The following is a 14,317-nucleotide window of genomic DNA, read 5'->3' on the forward strand; positions in this document are numbered from 1 at the left end:
TTCTTCCCACTGACCACCAATATAAGGAGAATTCTTCCCACTGGCCACTAATGTAAGGGGCATTCTTCCACTCACCAACAATGTAAGGGGCATTCTTCCCACTCACCACCAATGTAAGGAGCATTGTTCCCACTCACTTCCAATGTAAGGAGCATTTTTTTCCACTGACCACCAATGTAACAGCATTCTTCCCACTGACCACCAATGTAATTGGCATTCTTCCCACTGACCACCAATATAGGGACATTTTTCTCACTGACCACTAATGTAAAGCACGTTTTTCCCACTAACCTCCAATGTGAGGAACATTCTTCCCATTGACCACCAATGTAAGGAGCATTCTTCCCATTGATCACCAATGTAACGGCATTCTTCCCACTGCCCACCAATGCAAGGGGCATTTCTCCTATGAACCACCAATGTAGGTGCATTCATCCCACTGACCACCAGTGTGAGGAACATTCTTCCCACTGACCACCAATATAAGGAGAATTCTTCCCACTGGCCACTAATGTAAGGGGCATTCTTCCCACTGACCACCAATGCAAGGGGCATTTCTCCTAATAACCACCAATGTAGGTGCATTCTTCCCACTGACCACCAATGTGAGGAACATTCTTCCCACTGGCCACTAATGTAAGGGGCATTCTTCCCACTGACCACCAATGTAACAGGCATTCTTCCCACTGACCACCAATGTAACAGGCATTCTTCCCACTGACCACTAATGTAAGGGGCATTCTTCCCAATTTTTGTTTATTAAAAGTCTTGCAATCAATAATCATAAAATCAATATACATAAATAAATATATACATATTTACATGAAAAGGGGAAAAAAAATACATAGCAAATTCTGCTCTCAAATAAAGACTGCCTTTACAGCAAAAACAAAACTCACATCATGAAACACATCAGTACCGGGAAAAATAATCTTAATAAGACTCACACCACCACACCAGACATCAAACCTGCGAGGTCAAGAAACAAAACCACCCCCATTATGCATGCAGCCCTTCTTCAAAAATGAAGATATTAACCAACAAAAGCTAAGGGCTTGAAAGAAATAGCATAGGAAAAAAGCTTTTTACCCAGAGATGGACAGTTCACCAAAAGCAGGTCTGATATTCCTCCACGCCCTTATCCAGACCGCTCGAGGCTCCCTGCCCTTCTCAAGACCCCGAATCTTCCCAACCTCACCAAGAATATCGTACACCACCACCTCGACAGGGAGGACTTTCTTCCGCAGGGTAATCTGGCACCGTGCATTCCACGTGAAGTAACGGACAACTATACTAACTAGAAAAAGTGTATCCAAATCAAAATCCCAGCGAGTCGGGAATGCCCCGTACACCCACTCCGCATAACTCATGCGATAGAGAAAGGGGATGCCTAGAGCCCTCCCCACCCTTTTATACACCTCTATGTTAAAGGGACACTGGAGCAAAAAGTGGTCCATAGACTCCACTTTACCAACACACTCCGCTCTAGGACAATCCCGATCATCCACAGGGCGATGCTTCAGGTTCCCTCTCACATAGAGCCTTCCATGGAAAGCGAGCCAGGCTTGATCCCTAAACTTCAAAGGGATTCTTCCTAAGTTAATTAAACGCAACCCCTCCCTCATTACGGGGCCTGGGCAATCCCTTAAGGTCAGCAACACACTGAAAGCAGAGCCCAAAATCCTCTTCTCCAGAAGCTTTCTGGGGAGGGACTTGATATCCCCCACTGTCACCTGCCACTGCCTAAGTATTTTCAGACACGGGGCAACATAAGCCGGAAGCTTGCCATGTCGGACTCTCAGACTTTTCACTGGCCCGCCATCTTCCCAGCATCGCAGAAAAGGCCTAAACCAAGATTGAAAAATACCCACCCATCCCGGCGGGGTCTCTGCTAACATATTACCAAGATTATACTTTAAAAAAAGCAGAGAAAAGAAAACTATAGGGTTGACCATTCCTAGACCACCGTCCCGCCTGGACAGGTAAGTTACATTGCGTTTGATCAGGTTCAGCCTATTTCCCCATAACAGTTGGAAAAAGCAGCTGTACACCCTTGCATAGAGAGATTCCGGCAAGATACAGACAAAGCTGACATATAAAAAGATTGGGATCAGGTAAGTTTTAATCAAGTCAACCCTTTCCCTCAAGGAAAGTTTCCATTTCTTCCAGCTTGCCACCTTGGCATTGGCATTCAACAACCTGCTTTCCCAATTTCGATGACCATAGTCACCAGGACCAAATTTGATGCCCAACACTTTAATTTCCTGCTGGGGCTCTGGGAAGGCATCCGGAAGTTCGAAGCTTTCACCCTCCTCACCCATCCAGAAAACTTCACTCTTTTCATGATTGATTTTAGAGCCAGAAGCCTCAGTGTACTGCTCTATCACAGAGACCACCTCCTGCGCCTCCTCCATCCCAGAGATAATAACAGACACATCATCGGCATAGGCCACGACCTTCAAGGGCGGCACACCAGCAATGCCCAAAGGCACCCCACACAACGATCCACTCTCTAACCTTCTTATGAAGGGGTCGATTGCGAATACATATAGCAGGGGGCTCAAAGGACACCCCTGGCGCACACCAGAGCCAACCTCAAAAGGCCGTCCAACCCAACCATTAACAAGTGGGAAGCTCTCAGCCCCTTTATATAATGTTTTCAGCCAATCAATAAACCTCCCCTGCAGGCCGTATCTACCAAGTAGCAAATACAGGTACTCATGATTGACTCGATCAAAAGCCTTCGCCTGATCCAATGCCAGCAAGTACTTTCTCCATCCAGCAGCCCTGCATCGCTCCAAAGCCTCCCGGACAGTTAAAATTGCTGAAAAGGTACTTCTGCCCTGGACCGAGCAGTGCTGATGATTGGACAACAAATCGCCTGCTACTGACGACAAGCGCCAAAAAAGAATCTTCGCCAAGATCTTTCTATCAACATTGAGAAGACTGATGGGGCGCCAGTTCTCAATTATTGAGGGGTCTTTACCTTTTGACAGAAGAATCACAGCGGATTGCCTCATGGAGGGAGGGAGAGAACCCTCTTCTAAACAGCTGTTATAAACCTCCGCTAAAAAGGGAGCCAGAATGGACTTAAAACACTTGTAAAATTCAGCTGTCAACCCATCTGGCCCAGGCGACTTTTTGGTAGCCAGCTTCTCTATAGCACGAACTACCTCATCCGCTGAAATTGGTTCTGTCAAATCCATCAAAGGCAATGTATCATTTCCCAATCCTGGAGTAGAATCCAGAAAGCTTTCCATCCTGTCCCGATTAAGGTCCTTTCTTCCCAGAAGGTCTGCATAATATGACCTGAAGATCTCCAGGATCCCTGATCTGGACTTCACCAGGGAACCCGTACTATCCCTCAGACCTATGACCGTCTTAACTGCTATGCCTTGCTTACAGTTCTGGTAAGGATCAGGCGAGTGATATTTCCCATAATCTCTCTCCAGAACCAAGGAGGCATGCCGGTCGTATTGACACTTCCTAAGAAGAAGCTTTACCTCCGAGATCTCCCCTGGATCTCCTCCATACGAGACAAGACGATCAAGCTTCCTCCGCAAATGCTGGTAGGCAATATACATACCAAGCTGCATCTTCTTACTTATGGCCTTGAAAAGTCCAATCACCCTTTGTTTCACAAGCTCCCACCACTCTGACTTACTGCTGCAAAAGTCCAGAATAGAAACCTGTGCCTGAAAAAAATCCTCAAAGGATTGTCTTACCTCTACATCTTCCAGGAGAGCCGAATTCAGTTTCCAGGTACCCCTTCCCCTGGGTGGAGTGTCCGAGGCATTCAGAGTCACAGACAGCATACAGTGGTCAGAGAACTCCACCGCCCTCAACTCAGGAGCCGAGAAAGCAGAGTTCTCCTTTAAAAAAAACCTATCTATCCTACTCTGACTATTCCCTCTCTGAAACGTGAATCCCGTGCTGCCAGGGCAGTGCTTAATGTGCACATCTACCAGGCCTGCTTGTCTAACCATATCTCTAAGAAAAACGCTATCATAACCCAGCCTGTCTATGGAGACCCTCCTGTCTTCAGGCCTAATTATGGTGTTAAAGTCACCTCCAAAGACAACCTGCTGGGATGTAAAAAGGAAGGGCTTGATCTTTGTGAAGAGGCATTTCCTGTCCCATTTTGACTGCGGTCCATAGATATTGATGAGGCGCAGGTCCTGCCCCCTAACAGAGACGTCTAAGACCATGCATCTCCCCATTTCTACCTCAATTATCCGCCGGCACGTTACCATATTGGTTTTAAAAAGAACCGCAACTCCGCTGCAAGGCTCAGCCGCAAGAGACCAAAAGGAGGGACCGCATCTCCACTCCCTTTTTGCTAGATGGACATCGGCCAAAGTATTGAGCCAGGTCTCTTGCAAAAATAAAATCTCAGCATCAAACTCACTGAGCAAAAATAAGGCAATATCACGAGCTCTTGCAGATTTCACGCTGGCGACATTAATGGTCGCCACCTTTATCAGAGCGGGCACTGCCATCAGGATGATTGGGGTAGTCGTTTCTTAACCTCCACCACACTCTCATCACCCGAAACAGCTCTCTTTACACTATGTGACTCCCCCTCATCCATGGATGATAAAGAAGTAGATAAATCGGATACTAACTCCTCCCCTGATAAAACCGAAAATGTGTTGCCAAGAGGAACCCCTCCTGGCTCTAACTGTAAGGAAGAAATGACCACTTTACTGGTCTTCCTCTTCTTCTTTTTCTTCCTCTTTGTCCTCTCCCACCCCTCATCATCCGAATCCTCCACAACAGAGGGTGAGACATGGGACATGGACACCCCTCCCTCAACCCCATCGACCCCACCACCATCCAGCACCCCTGCACCCTCTTGGCCGCGTTTGTGGTGTCGAGAGACAGGGACTGGAGATGGAGTAGGCCGAGGGGGAAGATCCACTATACCCGCCCCCCCAGCAGCTTCCGCTAGTCTGGAGGATCTACGCACAGTAGATGTAGGAACAACAGGAGGGACAGACACAGGGACCACATCACTAGGGGAAACAGAATCTGACACAACAGACACAGGAGGGACAGACTCAGGGACCACATCACTAGGGGAAACAGAATCTGACACAACAGACACAGGAGGGGCAACAACAATTTCCTCTCTAACTTCAGCTGCTTCATCTTCTTTATCAAGCCTCTGCAGCTCAGGCTCCAATCCTGGCAGGTTATGCAGTGCCTCTGGGCACTGGCTATATGGATGACCCAGCTGCTGGCACAAATTGCACCGAATCTGGGTGCATTCTCTGGCCAAATGGCCTAAATCCTGGCACAGTGAGCACTTCTTGTGGGTGCAGGACGATGCAAAGTGGCCTTTATCACCACATTTATTGCACACCTTAGGCTGACCTTGGTAGAAAATGGTCAGCCTATCCCTACCCAGAAAGGCTGAGCAGGGAAGGTGCTGAACTACATCGCCCAGCACCCCCAATTTTAGTGACACTGTCCAGGCCCCTGTCCATATCCCATGCTCATCAAGGACCTTCCGCAGTGGAGTGAGGACCTCGCCATATCGGCGTAGCCATACTAATAAATCAGCCTCTGGTATGGATTCGTTACGCACCAAGATGGTCACCGACTTTATCAGAGGCTGTCTTGAGATCACCTTTGGCACCAAACCACTCCACTGCTGAAGGCCCTTGCACCTCCTAAATCTCTCCCAAAAGAGATCCAAACTCTCAGGTTTCACAAACGATAAATCAAATTCATAACATCCCACCGGGCAAATCAAAGCAAAAATGTCACAGGCTTTAAACCCCATTTCCAAGACCAACTCGGCCACTCTCCCCCTTACTGGCGGCGTTCCATCGCCCTCCCACCGCAACTGTACCACATTCCTCCTCCTATACCCACTAACCAACCCCCCCAACAAACCTCCTTGAATTGCGATTATTAACCGAAACCCCACCACCCACCCTGGTGTGACTCCCCAAAACTGAAGCATAGCTTCCAACATTCCTCCCAGCAGAAAATCCATCAGTTTGTTTTGAAACATCCGACACAGACATAACAGATAACGATTGTACAGATCCGGGATTGATCTGTACAATCGATAAATCTTTCCTCTGCTGAGCAGGAGGAGAAATGTCATTTCTATTTTTCCCAGCAATATTATCCCCTTCACCACCACCCACCACATTCATTGCTTTATGATTATTGTCATTTTTAATACTTGCTGGGATATTTGTTGTCTTCACAGCAGAATCCATAGTTGGTGCTGCACTGGTAAGAGATTCAGCTGTCATCTTCTCTTCCACTGGGACAGGGTTTTCAGCTGTGGAAATGGAATTCTGTTCTAGCACAGCAGCAGGTAAAACACTGCAGGTAACTTCCATGGCTGCTTCCATTCCAAACACAGCAGCATGCTGATCCCCTCCCCCACCAGCAAACAGCTGGTCAATCAGCCCTGAAACACTGGGAAGCTCTGGTGAAAGTGAAACAGACTCCTTGGAGCTGGCAGCCATTTTGCTTTCAGAGGGACTACTGGTCTCAGCCAGACCAGCAAAATCCATGTCTGGGGTGTTAGATACAGGTCCATCCACATTCACCTGATGGTCCGGGGATTTCACGGTCAGGGATTTTCCCTGCATGTCTGTACTGGTTGTGTTCACAGCAGAATCTCCTATAGGTAGCTGTAGGCAAAGCTCCTTCTCACCTGGGACACCATCCACTACAGCAGGTGGGGCAGACATGTTGGATGGCAGCATGGTATACTGGGATTTCTCCACCAGTACTGGCTTTGCTGGTTTGTATCTCCTCTGCCCATCCACAGGGATTTCCGATGGATCATCAGTGAATGCAAACTTATCTGCTCTCAGGGGGGACTCCATCTCCTGGATAAATGTCAGGGATCTATGCCCACTCTCAACCCCCTGGCTGGTTGCCGCTGGCGATTCCCAGTTCTGGCAGGGGGGGAGAGGTGCAGAGGCAGATGGAGCCTGGTCATCCATTAACTGAGGCTGCTGATCCACAGAGCTTGCTGATGTTTGGCTGGCAAATCTCCTCTCATTATCAAATTTTTCTTTAAACACTCCGCTTCTATCTTTCAACTTTTCCAACAATAAAGATTGTTTCTTTACCTTATCTTCCAGATCCTGTAACTCAGGCTTCTTGGCTGTACGATTTTTACTCCAGGCCTGGCAGTATTTGGCTCTGAAGGATTTATGTTCAGCCTTCAAAACTTTAAGCTTTTCTTCAGCTCTTCCAATCGCCCTAAAACGATTGATAACCTTCTGGCTGAAGACATCCGCATTCTCATCGGGGCCTGGACCCACAGACAGGTCCTCCACCTCCTCCTCACTAGGCCCCATGTCATCAGGGGGATCCCTCCCAGGGCCTCCCCCAGGATCAGGCATTGTTCCTGGGCCAAGCTAGCAAGCAAGGCCCAGGCTTGAAAAGGGCTGGTTCTCACAGAGAGCTCCTTGGGTGTGTCCTCCTCCTTCTTCCCAATGACCACCAATGTAACAGGCATTCTTCCCACTGACCACCAATATAACAGGCATTCTTCCCATTGACCACCAATGTAAGGGGCATTTTTCTTACTAACCACCAAAAAAGGGGCATTTTTTCCACTGACCACCGTTATAGGGACATTTTTCCCACTGACCACCAATAAAATATATTCCCACGGACATTACACTAATGTACAATGAGCTGTTGATATAGATATATTAGCAAGGGTTCCCTGAGACTGTAAAGTTCTTTCAAGGGTTCCTCCATCATAAAAATGTTGATCTGTACTTAGAAGCTCACTTCAGCACTTCTTTTTTTCAGAGGTGGGCACTGGCACATATACATATGGCGCTTTTCCACTGCATGGAACCATACCGGTTCGGCACGCTTTTGTGCTTTTCCACTGCGGTACCGCATGGTATAGGGTCGGAAGGGTTCGGTACGGTACGGTATAGGTTTGCTTTTCCACTGCATGGAACCGAACGGTACGTTACGGTACGGCTCTGAAAAAACAGTACCTACTCGATTGTGGTTCCAACAGGTACCAAACTGGTACCATATCCCACAATCCTTTGCATGCAGTCACTACTAGCCACTGATTGGTCAGAGAATCCCACCCACCCCGTTGTTATCCCACCCACTTAACTTAAGTACTACTTTAGTGGAAAAGCAAACCATACCGTACCGTACCGAACCATTCCGACACTATACCATGCGGTACCGCAGTGGAAAAGCAAACCGGGCCAAGCAGGGCCGAGTAGAGCCGAGCCGGTACTAGCCGGTACTTGCAGTGGAAAAGTGCCATAAGTGGAGTCAATAGCCTAGATGCAACCCACACTAATTAACAGTAGTGTAGAAGAAATGGAGCACTAGGAAGGAGAAAGATGTAGTTTGTAAAGTCTGGCCACTCATTAGATTCAATAAACCAGATTATATTTGTATTGTTTAAAGAAAATCTTTTTTTTAAAAAAAACAAAAAAATGAATACACGGTGCATCCATGACATTGGTATTACAGCGATTTCAGGTTTTTTGAAAGAGAGCACAGCATTAGTCTTTCCCCTTTGAGATTTTCCAGTTCCTTTGCTGCATCTACTCAGACCCGGTGACCCCGGCTCTTTTACTGCTCCCTTCTGTTTCTCTGCACTCCTTCGCGTCCCTACTCACATCCCATGTTTCTGCTGTCCTTTACCACCGCCCGATCAGTTACTGTGTTCCTGCTCTTCAGTCCCAATTAGATCCTATGTTTCTGCCCTCCTTTCCTGCCCCCCACTTAGCCCCTGTGTCCCCAGCCCTGCATTGCTGCTGCCCCCTCAGACTCCATGCATACCTGCCAACATTTTGAACATGCACTGCTGCAAAATGTGGATGTGGCAAAACTCTTAACAGTTGGAGAGGCTTTAGGAGTGTTGTTAAACAAAATTTGGGCTTCTTTGTACCTATACAGGGGTCAGCAGGGTAGGGCCCAAGGGTCAGTATGGCAGAGAAGAAGAGTCACAAGGGCAAAGAGCAGGGACCAGCAGGACATAGGACAGGGGGTCAGTAGGGTAGGGTGCAAGGGGTCAGCAGGACTGTGGACAGGAGTTAGTAGGGCAGGGGACAGGGGTCAGCAGGATAGAGGGCAGGAGTCAGTAGGTCAGGGTACAGTGGTAAGGAGGACAGGAGTCAGTAGGGCAGGGTACAGTGGTCAGCAGGGCAGAAGACAGGAGTCAGTAGGGCAGAGTACAGGGGTCAGCAGGACAGAGGACAGGAGTCAGTAGGGCAGGGTACAGGGGTCAGGGAGACAGGAGTCAGTAGAGCAGGGTACAGGGGTCAGCAGGATGGAGGACAGGAGTCAGTAGGGCAGGGTCAGCAGGATGGAGGACAGGGAGTTAGTAGAGAAGGGTACAGGGATCAGCAAGACAGAGGACAGGAGTCAGTAGAGAAGAGTACAAGGGGCAGCAGGACAAAGGACAGGAGTCAGTAGAGAAGAGTACAGGGGTCAGCAGGACAGAGGACAGGAGTCAGTAGGGCAGGGTACAGGGATCAGCAGGACAGAGGACAAGAGTCAGTAAGGCAGGGTACAGGGGATCAAACCCCCCCCCCATTCTTCCTCTTAACCAAAATCCCCCCACCCCCTCCTAGCCCAAAATTAACCTTCCCTGCGCAAAAAGCCCCTCCCACCTTTCCAAAAACCTCTCCTCCTACTGTCATTCCAGTGCTCCTCCATACAGCACATGACACTGGCCAGATCCATAGATTGTACACCGTATGATTACCACTCACCCCCCCCCCCCCCATCTACATTTCCTGCTGCTGGAAGATAAGCAGCTCTTGGAGGACATAAGGGACACTAATCATAATGTGTACAGTCCGATCTATGCATCCAGTGTCACCTGCCATATGGAGGATTGCTGGAATGACAGGAGAGGGAGAGCACAGGTGAAAAACACAGGTAAAGTATGGGGGAGGGTACTGGTGAAATCTGGATCCACCCCCATGGATCCAGGCATGACATGACTCCTCCCCACCTCCCTTCTGTCTGCATTACAGCCAAGGAGGAGCAGGAGCCACAGGCCGCTCTGTAGAGCACTGTATATGTGTGTGGCAGCCGGCATCTCTCACCACCGGCTGCCTGTCACATATACATATTAGTGCAGCACCCGAGACACACACAAGCCACAGGGTGGGTGTTACTGGTGCCCACGCTAGTGCGTGCTTGCGGGCAAGCCACTGGAGAAAAGTGCTGTAGATTGTTCTAGTACTTGGCTCCACTACAGGACAAAGCCTTGATGCGCCGGGATGCTGGGACTTAGATCAAGTGCAGGGACAGTCCCAGCGAATCTGGGACGGTTGGGAGGTATGCTCATGTCTGTCTTCTCCTTTGCTATAATTAAGCAGCTACCTTGCCTCTGCTCTCCTTCACTATATACAGAACCCTGCCAGCCCCTGCCATCAGACATGATCTGCCAGCGCATAGAAAAGCACAGAGACCCAGCGATGACATCAATGGGTCTAAAATAAAGTATGTAATGAATTTGGAAAAGTTCTATTTATTACCTTTATTAGCATGGTTTTAAGGAGAGAACACAAAATGAAAGCAAATGAAATGTTAGTGTTACCATTCCTGTCAGCAGAGGAAGCAGATTTCTCCATCACACTAGACAAATATAGTGATGGAATGACAGGGGACATGAAATCACCCGCAGCCTTGTGTCTACAGAACATAAACAGCTCTGACAATCACAAAAACCTCACTCAGCCAGGAAATCTGAGATCCTGCAATTAACCATTACAGAGCTGTCAGCCCACATTCAGGACAGAAAAATCAAACTCCAAGAACTGCGCACAGCTCTGTGAACTCCTGGCACAATCACAGGTTTAGAGTATCTAATCAGATCCTGGATGCGCAGAAATGTCCTCTAGATGTACAATACACAAGTTCAACAGTGCCAGTGTGAATGAGGCCTCAGGGTGTCTGCACTCTGGATGGAGGAGCAAGGGAGACACCTTTACACAACAGCGCATGCTCATCCTGTGGGGAGGGTGGTGCTGGATGCATTAGCATATTAAAGCCCCGTACACACTATGAGAAAATTGGAAGAAAAGTTCCATACGAGGCATGATTCTCGTACGATTTTCGTACAGCATTTACACACCTTTCAACATCCCATTCTAACTTTGCAAACTAAAATTTCCGAAGGGTCAAACTCCCAAAATTTTTCTGGTATGTGAACAGAATGAACGATTTTTGTTTAATGTGTAACATTTTTATACGATTTCCGTACGAAAATATCAGATAAGAAAGCATGATCAGAAACAACAAATAACAGAAAAAAAGCCTTTGTCATACGAGAATTTTCATACATTATTTCTATCCTTGGTTCCAACTTGCTGTGAAATATCAAGGAAAACCGCCTAATCGGTGGCCAGATTTTCTTATAGTGTGTACCCCACATTAAGTGGACTTGGCCAACAAATTAAAGCTGAAATGTGTCATATCTGTGGGATCCCTCTAGAGCAGGGGTGTCAAACTCAATCTAATCATGGGCCGCATCAGCATTATGATTGCCCTCAAAAGGGCCGGTTGTATCTGTAAGACTAGATGTCCAGAGCATCCCCTACTCTTACATAAGACGTCACCTCCACCATCAGAAATTGAGTCCCCCCCACCCTCGCTTACATCACAGTGCACACCCCTTATCTTGTGCTGCTGCTGGGAAGAAGCTGTAGGCATTGCTGGAAAGTAAAAAGTACAGGGTCTGGAGGAAGACCAGAGGAGAGTTGTGGCTCTCCTGCAGCTGCAGGAGAAGGGCAAGGGCCACATGAAATGGCCTGGAGGGCTGGAATCGGCCCACAGGCCTTGCATTTGACACATGTGCTCTAGAGGCTGAAAAACACTGTAGTAGGGACTGGGCGATATTTTACCTCATCCAAGTATGTGTTTTGAAAAAAAAACTTTGTAATTCACAAAGGAACTCTCCTTAACAATTTTGCATTAAAATGACTCGCAGTTTCAGTTGCTGCCACCCGGGATTGAAAAAAATTAAAGAATAAAATGGCATGGGGTCCCCTCCAGTCCAGACCAGGCCCTTCGGGTATAGTAGGGATTTTAAGGGGAACCCCACGCCAAAATGTAAAAAAAAAAACAGTGTTGGGTTCCCCCGAAAAATCCATACCAGACCCTATCAGAGCATGCAGCCGACATGGAAACAAGCGCCCACCCCCCCCCCCCCTCCTGAACCATACTAGGCAAGCCACATGCCCTCAACATAGGGGGGGTAGGTGCTTTGGGGCCCCCACCCTAAAGCACCTTGTCCCAATGTTAATGGGCGGTGCCACCAGGTGACATCACCGGTGGCCCTGCCCCTTCCCTATATAAGAACCGTCACACAGAGGAGCAGGCAGACTGCGGGAAGCGTTCGTCGGGAGCAGAACTTTTTTTTTTTTTTACGGGTCGGGGTTGCGACGGGCATTGTGATTGACGATGGGTCTACATTGGGGGACATTTATTTTTTGTTTTTTAATAAAGGAATTGTCAAAAACCTCCTGTCTTTATTTACTTTTACACTTTTTTGGTGAATGGGTAGGGGTACAATGTACCCCATACTGATTCACATAGGGGGGGCAGGATCTGGGGGCCCCCTTCTTAAAGGGGGCTTCCAGATTCCGATAAGCCCCCTGCCCGGATGCCCCCACAACCACTAGCCAGAGTTATGGGGATGAGGCCCTTGTTTCCATCAACATAGGAACGAGGTGCTTTGGGGTTGGGGGGCAGAGCCCCCCTTCCCCAAAAACACTCACCCCCCCCATATTGAGGGCATGTGGCCTGATATGGTTCCGGAGGGAGGGGGGCACTCCCGACGAACGCTTCCTGCAGTCTGCCTGCTCCGCCATGTGACAGTTCTTAAATAGGGAAGGGGCAGGGCCACCCAGTGATGTCACCTGGTGGCCCCGCCCATTAACATGGGGACAAGGTGCTTTGGGGTGGGAGCCCCAAAGCACCCAACCCCTATGTTGAGGGCATGTGGCCTGGTATGGTTCAGGAGAGGGGGGGGGGTGCTTGCTCACCCCTCCCCCCCCCTTGTTGCCTGACCTGCTGGGCTGCATGCTCGGATAAGGATCTAGTATGGATTTTGGGGGGGGGACCCCACGCCATTTTTTTTCAATTTTGGCATGGCCATGCCGTTTTTTTCTTTAATTTTTTTCAATAGCCGGAAGCTGGCAATTGAAACCGTGAGTCATTTTTAAATGCGATTTAACTCTTTTTTGAGACTGTTTTGACATGCTCTCCGACTTCGAGAGCATAATTTGCATGACATGTATAAATCAATGGAGCCGTCTTAACTGGTCCGACTTTTGTCAGTCCAACTTTAAAATAGGTTCCTGCACTACTTTGGTCCGACTTGGGCACAATTTCAACCCATTGATTTGAATGTAAATCTCATCCAAGTCGGATCATCATCTTAACTGATCTGAGTTGTGGCATGAGTCTTGTGCTCTGAAGATCTTGAAGAGGAACCCCACACCAAAATTAAAAAGGAAACCGATGTGGGGTCCCCCCAAGATCATAGCAGACCCTTTGGTCTGGTGTGGATTTGAAGGGGAAACCCCATGCTAAAAAAAAAAAAAAAAAAACACAGCATGAGGCCCCCCAAAATCAATACCAGACCCTTATCCGAGCATGCAGCCTTGCAGGTCAGGAAGGGGGGGACAAGCGAGGGCCCCCCCTCTTGGACCATCCCGGGCCACATGCCCTCAACATGGGAGGGTGCTTTGGGGCAGGGGGGATCTGCCCTCCCACTCCAAAGCACCTTGTCCTCATGTTGATGGGGACAAGGGCCTCTTCCCCACAACCCTGATGAGTGGTTGTGGGGGTCTGCGGGCAGGGGGGCTTATTGGAATCTTGAAGCCACCTTTAGGCTGGGTTCCCACTTGTGCGAATTGGATGCGGGTTTCCCCACATCCAATTCGCATGTCAGGAGACTGTGACCGACTCTCAATGGAGCCAGTTCACACAGCTCTGGGACGGAATGGTTTGCTGAAGGGTCCTGTGCGTCTTCTGGCTCGTTTCAGGTCCGAATTCAGCAAAAAATTCAGACCCAATTTGGACATGAAACGGTGAATGGGGCGCACCGGGCCCCCTGCTGCGAGCTGCTTTGCACACAGTGTGAACCCAGCCTCAAGAAAGGGGGCCCCTGGATCCCGCCCCCCATGTCAATGAGTATGGGGTAGATTGTACCCCTACCCATTCACCCAAAAAAAAGCAGTGTAATGTTACAAAAAACAAGAGACACGTTCTTTATTAAAGATAAAGAATGTTCCCTGTCATTGCTCCAACATCAATCATGATGTCTTCT

Source organism: Pelophylax lessonae (genome assembly GCF_965119305.1).
Source record: "Pelophylax lessonae genome assembly, chromosome: 13".
NCBI classification, from domain to species: Eukaryota; Metazoa; Chordata; class Amphibia; order Anura; family Ranidae; genus Pelophylax; species Pelophylax lessonae.